At 35.9% G+C, this 11,206-nt stretch overlaps 1 pseudogene across 1 annotated transcript; it reads right to left on the reverse strand.

Annotated features, from left to right (window-relative positions):
- Positions 1-3,515: 3,515 nt before the first annotated feature.
- Positions 3,516-5,074, reverse strand: LOC696259 (BTB/POZ domain-containing protein 7 pseudogene; annotated as a pseudogene). The gene has a single exon (XR_013417494.1). The product of XR_013417494.1 is annotated as a BTB/POZ domain-containing protein 7 pseudogene (transcript).
- Between the last annotated feature and the right edge of the window lie 6,132 nt (positions 5,075-11,206).

The raw sequence follows: 11,206 nt of genomic DNA on the forward strand, positions 1-11,206 counted from the left end.
ATAAGTGCAAAGCCAATGTAGTGAGACCAAGGGCTGTAGTTTCCTTCTCACATTAAGGATTAAGGTATAAGTTCATACAGTACCACATGAATTTCTCAGGGGGTTATTTCAGAGCCATTTACTTTCTTACAGTAGCTCTGTTCTTGATGCTCTTTTCTCCCTATGTACCATCTTTCTCCTGTGCTTCATCTCACCAGCTTTCAACATTTTAAGCTAATATGACAAGGGTTAAAGTTCATGCAAGCCACGAAATCTGGCTTGAAACCTTAGCTGATGGATAGTCTTTGAGGTTCTCATAAGTAAAAAGTCTTGTAAGCCCTTGGAGAAGAAATCATTCAAAAACAACCTTCCCGAATCTTTTACAACCCAGCAAAACAAAGAAGAAACTTTTCTTTCTATGAAATAACTGGAAATTAAAGTTCTGGTAAAGAAAATGTTCCATCCATTGGAGATTATTACATTACATTGACAATATTTGGAAATTCCTTATCCTAGTATGAGAAAGTAACATCATTTAAGCATTAACAAATTACTGTAAATTTTTTATGACTGTAATATGGTACACTGTCATGCCCTTACATTCTAAAACAACAACAAAATTTGTTTAAGCATAGGAATGTTAGCTTTGTCTAAAATGACAACTATTTTAATAGATTCCCTAGTATACCTCATTTTGTAGATTTTAGTTTTATGTATATGTTTTATTTTTTATTTATGTAAATACATAGTAGATACATATATTTATGAGGTACATGAGATATTTTGTTATAGGCATGCAGTGTGTTGTAATTACATCAGAGTAAATGGGGTATCCATCACCTCAAGCACTTATTTTTTTGTGGTATAAATATTCCAATTATGCTCTTTTAGTTATTTTTAAATGTACAATAAATCGTTGGGTATAGTCACCTTGTTGTACTATCAAATACTAGATCTTATTCATTGTATCTAACTATATTTTTGTAAACATTAACCATCCTCACTTCGCTCCATCCCAACTACCCTTCCCAGCCTCTGTGACCATTATTCTATTCTCTATCTCCGTGAGTTCAATTGTTTTAAATTTTTAGCTCTCATAAAGAAGTTAGAATATACGAAGTTTGTATTTCTGTGCCTGGCTTATTTCACTTAACAACATGTCCTCCAATTTCATCTATGTTGTTGCAAATGACAGGATCTTATTCTTTTTTATGGCTGAATAGTACTCTATTGTGTACGTATCCCTCATTTTCTTTACCCATTCATCTGCTGATGGACACTTGGGTTGTTCCCAAACCTTAGCTACCCTGAACAGTGATGCAACGAACACGGGAAGGCAGATATCTCCTCAATACGCTGATTTCCTTTCTTTTGGATATATACCCAGCAGTGGGATTGCTGAATTATGTGGTAGCTCTATTTTTAGTTTTCTCAGGAACTTTCAAAATTTTCTCCATAGTAGTTTTACGAATTAACATTCCCAAGAAAAGTGTATGAAGCTTCCCTTTCCTTCACATCTCATCAGCATTTGTTACTGCCTGTCTTTTGGATAAAAGCTATTTTAACTAGAGTAAGATGATATCTCATTGTAGTTTTGATTTATATTTCTCAGGTTATCAATGATGTTGAGCACCTTTTCATATATCTTTTTGCCATTTGTATGTCTTCCTTTGGGAAATGTTTATTCAAATCTTTTCCCAGTGTTTTTATCAGATTATTAGATTTTCTTCTATTGCGTTAGTGAGCTCCTTATAAATTCTGGCTGTTAATCCCTTGTCTGATGACCAGTTTCCAAATATTTTCTCCCATTCTGTGGATTTTCTCTTCACTTCGTTGATTGCTAACTTTGCTGTGCAGATTTTTAACCTAATGTAATCACTTTGGTCCATTTTTGCTTTGGTTGCCTGTGCTTGTGGGGTATTACTCAAGAAATACTTGCCCAGTCCAAAGTCCTGGAGAATTTTATCAATGTTTTCTTTTAGACATAGTTAAGTCAAGTAATGTGGTTCTTTCCATTTTTTATTTTGCTCAGGATAGCTTTTGTTGTTCTATATCTCTCATGGTTCCTTAAAAGTTTTAGGATTATTTTCTACTTCTGTGAAGAATGTCATAGATACTTTGATAGGGATTGCATTGAATCTGTAGACAGCTTTGGGTCATATAGACATTTTAACAATACTGATTCTTCCAATCCATTAACATAGAATATCTTTCTATTTTTTTGTGCCCTCTTCAATTTCTTGCATCGATGTTTTATAGCTTTTATTGTAGAGATTTTTCACTACCTTAAGTTTATCCCTAGGTATTTTATTTTATTTGTGGCTATTGTAAATGGGATTACATTGTTGATTTATTTTTCAGGTTGTTCACTATTGGCATATAGAAATGCTACATATAGATTTTTAGATGTTAATTTTGTATCCTGCAACTTTACTGAATTTGTTTATCAGTTTGAATAGTTTTTTGGTGGAGTCTTCAGTTGTTTATTTATTTATTTATTTATTTATTTATTTATTTACTTTTTTTCGCTTTGTCATTTGCTATTTAATGTTCAAACATTTAAAGTAATTGATTTCTTCCCAGACACCTCTTTCCTTAGAGCCTTTCACCCTCCCGGTCTGGGTTAGACTGAAAGCCCACTAGACCTACAATGTGGCTGACGCCTGGGATCTCCCTTTGCTTCCTTTCCGTGCTGGGCTCCATTTTCTAGATCCTTCACTTCTGTGTTCTTGGTTTGCTTCATCATTTGGTGGAATATGTTCTCAGCAGCTGCCCGAGTGGGGAAGCAGGGGAAATATCCCTGCTCAGGCAGTTTTTTGAGGTATAACTGAAAAATGCCTTTATTTAGCCTTACACTTGATTGACTATTTGTCTAAATATAGGATTTTGTGTTTAAAATAATTTTCCATCAGCTTTTGGAAGGCACTACTTCACTGCATTGTGGTATTCAGTTGTTGCTACTGAAAATTTCAATACCATCTGATTCCTATTTCTTTGCATGGAACCTAATTTTTCTCCTCCCTGCAACATTTTAAAATTGTCTCTTTTCCCCTAGTGTTCTGAAAAAGAAACTTTTTATACAGAAATTCCTTTAGTTTTGGAAATATTTCTTATATTACTCCTTAGATACTGTCTTCTCTTCACTTTTCTCTGGTATATATATATATCTCTAAAGCCACTATTTGTTAGATATTAGACCCTGGATGAATACTCTAATTTTCTTATTTGTCTCCACTCATCTCTTCATTATTATTTACTTTCTAGATTTCCTCAACTGTACCTTTCAATGCTTCCATTATATCTTTCATTTCTGCTATCTTATTTTGAAGAGCTCCTGTTTTTACTGTAATAGCATCCTGTTTATGTCTCACTGATTCCATAAAAAGTTCTTTTACATAAGGATGTTTTGATTCTACTGAAGTTTTTCTTCTGCTCCCTTCATTGTCTGTTTCCTCCAGGACTTTGTTCTTTTTTCTCTGATCTCTGTCTCAATTTGGAAGCTTTCCTCAAATGTCCAGTTATCCTTGGATGGGTTTTCATATGTAAGACTGAGGCAGTAAACAGCTGTTTGAAAGCTCTGCTGCACAGGCAGGCCTGCTGACTGTAGTCTCCTCTTGTGCAAGCATGTTAAATTCCAAGAACAGTGCTATGTGGTAAAGTTCCATGGCTTCTTCTGCCCTGGTCATGTTTGGCTTCCCTGCGACAAGAGCCTGAACTTCACTGAGACTCCCCACAGAGGGGCTACAGTGCAAAACAGAGAGGTCCACCACGTCGGTATACATACAGTATAATATCACTTTTGCACCTTTTTTTGGTATAATGGACTCATCTATTATAATTCTTGTGGGGGTCCTCAAAGTTCGGTCTGTGATTTCTTCACCAGTTCGTATCCTCCTTTGTAATAAATTTCGAAAAAATGGGGACCGTGCAGAAATAACAGCCTTGTGGGCTTTGAGCTCTTCATCTAAACAGTTCTGATTTCCACCAAAAGCTTCAACCAGTTCCGAGTCTGAAGAAAAACCAAGGACGACATCATAATAACACATGTAATCAAAGAGTCCACGCATATCTACATCAAGGGAATTTGGTGTTCCAAATTCTTCACTAAGCTGAACAAGGATATCGACATTTTGAAACCTTGAGTCCTCCATTCCAAACTCTCCTGTATAAAAATAGTGAAGCAAAGCAGAAAACATGGGCATATCAATACCAGATATATTGATGTCCATTATTATCTCTGCCCCATACTCAGGTGAGGAAGAAAGCAGTGTTTTAAAAAATGGACACCTTGCTGCCAAAATGGCACTATGAACAGGGAAACAAGTTTCTTGAAATATTAAGTCTACATCAGTACAATACTTGTACTCATAAAGATCAGCATATCTTTCTGCAATGTCTGGGCTTCTGGTCTAGCCAAACTGGCATGTAGAGAAAGCTCGTTTAATGCTGACGTTCCCTCATATTCCTCCACTAAAGCATTGACATCTCTAACATCCCACCCAGAGAGGAGTTCTCGCATCTGCTTGGCATGATCGGCAGACCTATTAGATTTCCGACGCTTAATAAACTTCTTTTTGAGGGTGGCAAGGCCAGAGGTTCTCTTTTTTTTGTCTTGTGATTTCTCATGGCCATGGTCAAGGCTATACAATTTTGATTCACAACCATAGCCTTGGTGAGAATAGGATGATGTCCCTATAAAAGTCTGCTGGGCCTGTGAATTTCCCCCTACCCTCAGTGAACATGAATGAGGATAATTAGATGCATTAGCACCCATTTTCTTCAGTCACTCAGGCATTCCGTCTGCGGGTTCTTCAGAGTATAATCCCAGAGCCTTTATGAACCTTCAACCCTGGATCCAGCAGCCTCTTTTCATCCATCTCCCGGAGGCTCCTCCCGCCGCTGCTGCTGCCGCTGGGACTGCTGCCGTCGCCCCCGCCGCCGCCGCCACCAGCACCGCAGTCCGCACCCGCGCCAGCACCCTCAGCCATCCTCCTCCCACCGCCGCCACCGCCCTCTCCTCTTCTGTCAGTGGCTCAGGCTCCGGGACTGCTCTAGGTTCCCCTCGCCGCCATCTTGACTCCTAGAGGGAGCAGGAGGGGCTGGGCTCGGCCCAGTTGTTTATTTATTTATTTATTTTCCAAATGTAAGATTATATCATCTGCAAAAAAGAATAATTTGACTTCTTCCAATTTTGATGCCTTTTATTTTGTTCTCTTGTTTGATTGCTCTAGCTGGGATTTCCAATACTATGTTGAATAATGGTGGTGAAAGTGAGCAGCATTGTCTTATTCCAGATCTTAGAAGAAAGACTTTGAGTTTTCCCCAATCAGTATGATACTAGCTGTGGGTCTGTCACATATGGCCTCTATTGTATTGAGGTATGTTCCTTTTACACTTAGTTTTTTGAGGGTTTTTTTTTTTTATCATAAAGGGATATTAAATTTCATCAAAGGTGTTTTCACCCACTATTGAAATGATCGTATGATGTTTGTCCTTCATTCTGTTTATGTGATGTATCACATTGATTGATTTGCATATTTCAAGATCCATTCTTGCATCCCTGGGATAAATCCCATTTGGTCATAAAGAATGATCTTCTAAATGTGTTGTTGATTTCAGTTAGCTAGTATTTTGTTGAGAATTATCTCATCAAGATAAATCAGGGATATTAACCTGTAGTTTACTTTTCCTAATGTGTCTTTGTCTGGTTTTGTTATGAGGGTAATACTGGCCTAATAGAATGAGTTTGATAGTACTCCCTTCTGTCATATTTTTTCAGAATAGTTTGAGTAAGACTGGTATTAGTTTTTCTTTATATGTTTGGTGAAATTCAGCAATGAATTGGTATTCGTTTTTTCTTTACATGTTTAGTGAAATTCAGCCATCAAGTCCTGGGTTTTTCTTTCCGGGAGGCCTATTTATCACCACTTTAATTGTATTAATTGTTACTGATCTCTTCAGGTTTTAGATTTATTTATTGTCCAGTCTTGTAAGGTTGCATTTGTGTATTTCTTGTAATAAATTTATCATTTCTTCTAGCTTTCCACTTATTGACATATTACTTACTCAGAGTAGCCTCTAAAATCCTTTGAATTTCTGCCTGGTATCAGCTGAAACATCTACATGTTTATCTCTAATTTTATTTATTTGGGTTTTTCCTCTCCTTTTGTCCTCAGCTAGGCTAATTTTTTTCTTTGTTTATTTCCTTGATCTTTTCTACTGCTTTATTCATTTCAATTTTATATGTTCCTGCTCTTATTTTTATTATATCTTATTAATTTTGGGTTTGGTTTGTTCTTACTTTTTGAGTTCTTTGTGATGCATTGTTATGTTTTTTATTTGAAGTTTTTTTGTTTTTGCTTTTGTTTTTTACTTTTTTGATGTAGGCACTTACTGCTATAAAATTTCCTGTTAGTATTGCTTTTGTTGTATGCTATAGAATTTAGTATATTGTGCTTCCATTTTTATTTGTTTAAAGAAACTTTTAAATTTCTTTCTTAATTTTATCATTGATCCATTGATCATTAAGGAGCATAGTGTTTAATTTCCATGTATTTGCACAGTTTCCAAAATTCCTTATGTTATACAATTCTACTTTTATTCCATTGTGGTTAGAGAACATCCTTAATATATTTTCACATTTTTAAATTATTTAAGACTTGTTTTGTGACCTAACATATAGTCTATCCTTGAGAATGATTCATATGCTGAAGAGAAAAGAATGTGTATTCTGCATCCATTGGATGAAATATTCTGTGAATATCTATTAGGTTCATTTAGTCTACAGTGCAGATTAAGCCTAATGTTTCTCTTTTGATTTTCTGTCTAGATTATCTGTCCAGTGATGAAATTGGGATGTTAGTCTCCAGCTATTATCATATTGCAGTGCATCTCTCTCCATAAATCTAATAATATTTGCTTTCTATATTGGGGCACTCCAGTTTTAGATACATATATACTTACAATTGTTATGCCCTCTTGCTGAATTGTCTCCTTTATCATTATATAATGACTTTCTTTGTTTCAGCTTATAATTTTTATCTTGAAATCTATTTTGCCTCATATAAATACAGCTACTCTTACTCTTTTTTGTTTTCATTGTCATGGAATATCTTCCATCCCATTGTTTTTAGTCTATTTGTGTCTTTACAGATGAAGTGTGTTTCTTGTAGGCAACAAATCAAAGATCCTTCTTTGTTACCCATTTAGCCACTCTATGTCTTTTGATTGGAAAGCTTGGTCCATTCACACTTACTGATAAGTAAGAACTTATTCCTGCATTTTGCTATTTTTGTTGTTGTTGTTGTTCATTTTGTGGTCTACTCTTCCTTCTTTTCTTTCTTCCTGTCTTCTTTTAAGTAAGATGTTTTTCTCAGGTGGTATGCTTTAATTTCTTTTTTTGTGTGTGTGTAACTGTTACATGTTTTTTGATTTTACATTACCATAAGGCTTACAAATAATCTATTTTTTAATGGGTTCCTTCCAAAAGGGAAATTTAAAAATCTACAACAAATTACACCAAATTATTTAAAAATTATAAGGACCCAGCCTCTCTCTCCACACTAGAGAATCAGCCTTAGACAGAAAAGTTAAACAATGAAGATGCTCAGGTCAGGTCTCTCCACCCAAATACAAATCCCAGAGTAGGGAGGTTGGAACTGGGATGGTGTGGGCAGCCCTAGCTGCTGGAGATTGTTGACCATGTGAGGAGGGGGCAAGGGTGAGAGAGAGGCTATCCCAAGGTAAAAAAGTAGGTCTCCAAGGACAAATTCTAAGAAAATTCCACTGAATACAAATAATATCTTATAATCCATTATTTTAAAAGTGTGACAACATAGCACCAACTGCATAAACAAACTAATAAAGAAGCAAAGAAAAAACTAATAAAAGCTTTACACTTTAATTTCATCCCCTCTGCTTTCTTACTTCTTGTTTCTATTTATATCTTATACTATCTATGTCTTGAAAAGTTTTTATTATTTTTGATAGGTTCATGTTTTAGTCTTTTTACTCAAGATATGAGTAGTTTACACACCACAATTATAGTGTTATAATATTTTGTGTTTTCTTTTGTGTACTTACTATTACCTGTGAGTTTTGAACCTTCAGATGATTTTTTATTGTTTATTAACATCATTTTTTTTCAGATTGAAGAACTGCCATCAGCATTTCTTGTAGTACAGGTCTGGTGTGGATGAAATTCCTCAGTTTTGTTCGTCTGGGAAAGTATTTCTCTTTCATGTTTGAAGGATATTTTCCCTGGATGTACATTTCTAGTATGAAAGTTTTTCTCTGTTAGCAGTTTCCTGTCAGGTTTCCACTGGGAGTCTGCTGCCAGACATATTGGTGATCCTTTATATGTTATTTGTTTCTTCTCTCTTGCTGCTTTTAGGATTCTTTCTTTATCCTTGACCTTTGGGAATTTGATTATTAAATGTATTGAGTAGTTTTATTTGGGTTACGTCTGTTTGTTGTTTTATAACTTTCTTGTACTTGAATATTGATATCTTTCTTTAGGTTTGGGATGTTCTCTGTTATTATCCCACTGAATAAACTTTCTACCCTGCTCTCTTTCTCTACCTCCTCTTTAATCAACCACTGTTGATTATGCAGGTATCAATGGTTCTTTAGTCAGCAGATGATGAATTCTTCCAGGACTGGTCCTTCCCTTCAAGGTTCCTTCTGACACAGATTGTGTTTAAAAATGAAATATCAAAGCTAGGGCCTGGACTGGGGGCCACAGGACTCTGTCTGTTGGCCTAATCTACTGTGGCTGAGCTGGTATCCAAGTTTCAAGACAAAGTTCTCTTTATTTTCCCACCTCCTCTCCTCAAGAAGAGGGAAGGTATCTCTCTGAGAGCTGTGAACTGTGCTGTCTGAGGTTGGGGAAGGGGTAATGCAAACACTCCCTTGGCCTCCCCAGTCCACTGGCTAGTATCTCATTAGGTTGTGTGCTCCCTCTCCAGTCCACTGACTCCAAGACTTGCCTAGGAATTGCAAGGACCTATATTGCATTTCAAGTACATTGAGGACCCTAGGGCACTTTAGACCACAGAGACAGGGCCTGCAGGAACTTAGGTTCTGACTGATGGAATAGACAATTTGCCTCTGGCTAGGGTTGGTCTAAAAGTTCCCTCCATGGATGTCAACTGAGTTCTGCCCTTTGTTGCCTTCAATTGTCACAAGACAGCACTTGGTTCTGTTGCAAATTTCCACAATCACTGCAATCTCCCCCGCCAAAGTGTACAGATTTTCTTTCCACTCCATGTGGCTACTGTCACGGAATAGGGGAGAGGTGATGTAGACAATGCAAGACTGTATTTACTACCCTCTTCAGTGCCTCTTTCCTTTAATATGGTGTTAAAACAAGTTACTGGGATTGTTCCCCTGATCTTGGGTCCTCATGAAGGTGCTTTTTTTTTTTCTTTTTTTTTTTTTTTGGTGGATAGTTATTCAATTTGGTGTTCCTGTAGGGAGTGGGGGGGATCATTTGGCCATCTTGCTTCACCTCCTCCCTTAACTTTATGGATAAAAAGTGTTCTAATTTAAATGTAGTTCATAGAAGATATGTTATCATTGGCATCATGTTTTTGCAACCTAAAGAGAAAAGAAAATATTCAGATTCAATAAAATAATGTATTTATATGCCTGAAATTAAATACCCAGTTTGTCTAGTCTTGCAATTATTAACTGAATTTGAACATGATACAGGTGCACGGTATTGAAAGATATTCCTTCACGTTATTTTATATATTTAATTCATCACAAATATATCTCTATTTGAATATTATTACTTTACCAAAGGTGACACTTTTTACAATTTATACATGCTCTCTATTTCTTATCTTCCATAATTCAGCTAATGGATTGAGCCATTTTGAAATACTTAAATTTAGTATCAAAAATATCTCTTAATATTCGAATTTCTTATTTCTATTCATTAAAGCAATCACCAATGTTTACTGAATACCAGAAACTATGTTGGAGAAATAAATAAAACAGATAAGGACACTCCTGCCATGGATATTCTAGGTCTAGTATAGAAGACAACACTGTATAAATAATACAAGTGTAATAAAGTTTATGTGTGTGTGTGTGTGTGTGTGTGTGTGTGTATGTGTTCTATATAAGCAACACACACACACTGTATGAAAAGGCAGGTCTTCCTGAGGCTGTCATTTAAGCTGAGATACAAAGGATAGGAATGGGTTGACTATGTGAGGACATAGGGGACAAGATTCAAATTAGATGGAACAACTAACATAAAAGCCTTAAAGACAGAGTGTGATGAGCTCAAAAGAAAAAAAAAATATTTGAGACTAGAAGTGGAAAATACAACAAGTGGAAGTATGTCAATCTAATGATTAATAGGAGCAAGATTTCAAAAGACCTCAAGACTGTGTGTCATGGTCTATTGTCATAAATTGTCATCTTCACTTCTTTCTTGCAGGTAGAATTTCAGTGTTGTTGAAATATACAACTTTTATGAGTTCAAAAGAGTTAATATGCTTTTCAATCCAAGTGGTGAATCTTTGTAAAAAGCTTATAATGGAGTTCTAATTTTTCTGACCATTGACTTGGGTTAGGCATATGAGTAAATTCTAGCTAATCTGACAGGAAAAGTTTTCTACTAGAGTGCTAGGGACTGAACTGTGTCCCACTCAAAAATTCATATGTTGAAGTTCTAACTCCCAATGTGCCTATATTTGGAACTAGGTCCTCTGAACAAGTGATTTAGGTTAAATGAGATAGAGTGGGGCTCTCATCCAATAGAATGGGTAGCCTTAAAAGGAGAGACATTGCAGTTCTAGAGCACAGAGAAAGGACCACGTAAGGATACAGTGAGATGCCAATCATATGCACACCCAGAAAACAGACTTCAGGAGAAACCAAATCTGCTGATAACATGATCTTGGATTTCCAGACTCTAGAACTGTGAGAAAATTAATTTCTGTTGTTTAATCCATTCAAACTACAGTGTTTTGTTATGGCAACCTTAGCAGACTAATATAGTAAATGTTGGGGAAAAAAAATTGACTCACTAATGAAAGGCAGAGAAACATATGCTCTTCTTTTTCACTGGACTGCATTGTATTCACCCATTAACTTTTATGACTGCAAATACTACCTGCTGTATTAATATCCCAAGGCTGCCATAACAAAGTACAGTAAATTGGATGACTTATTGCAACAAACATTTATTCTTTCATGGTTCCAAATAATAGAA

This window comes from Macaca mulatta, chromosome 5 (genome assembly GCF_049350105.2).
Source record: "Macaca mulatta isolate MMU2019108-1 chromosome 5, T2T-MMU8v2.0, whole genome shotgun sequence".
NCBI classification, from domain to species: domain Eukaryota; kingdom Metazoa; phylum Chordata; class Mammalia; order Primates; family Cercopithecidae; genus Macaca; species Macaca mulatta.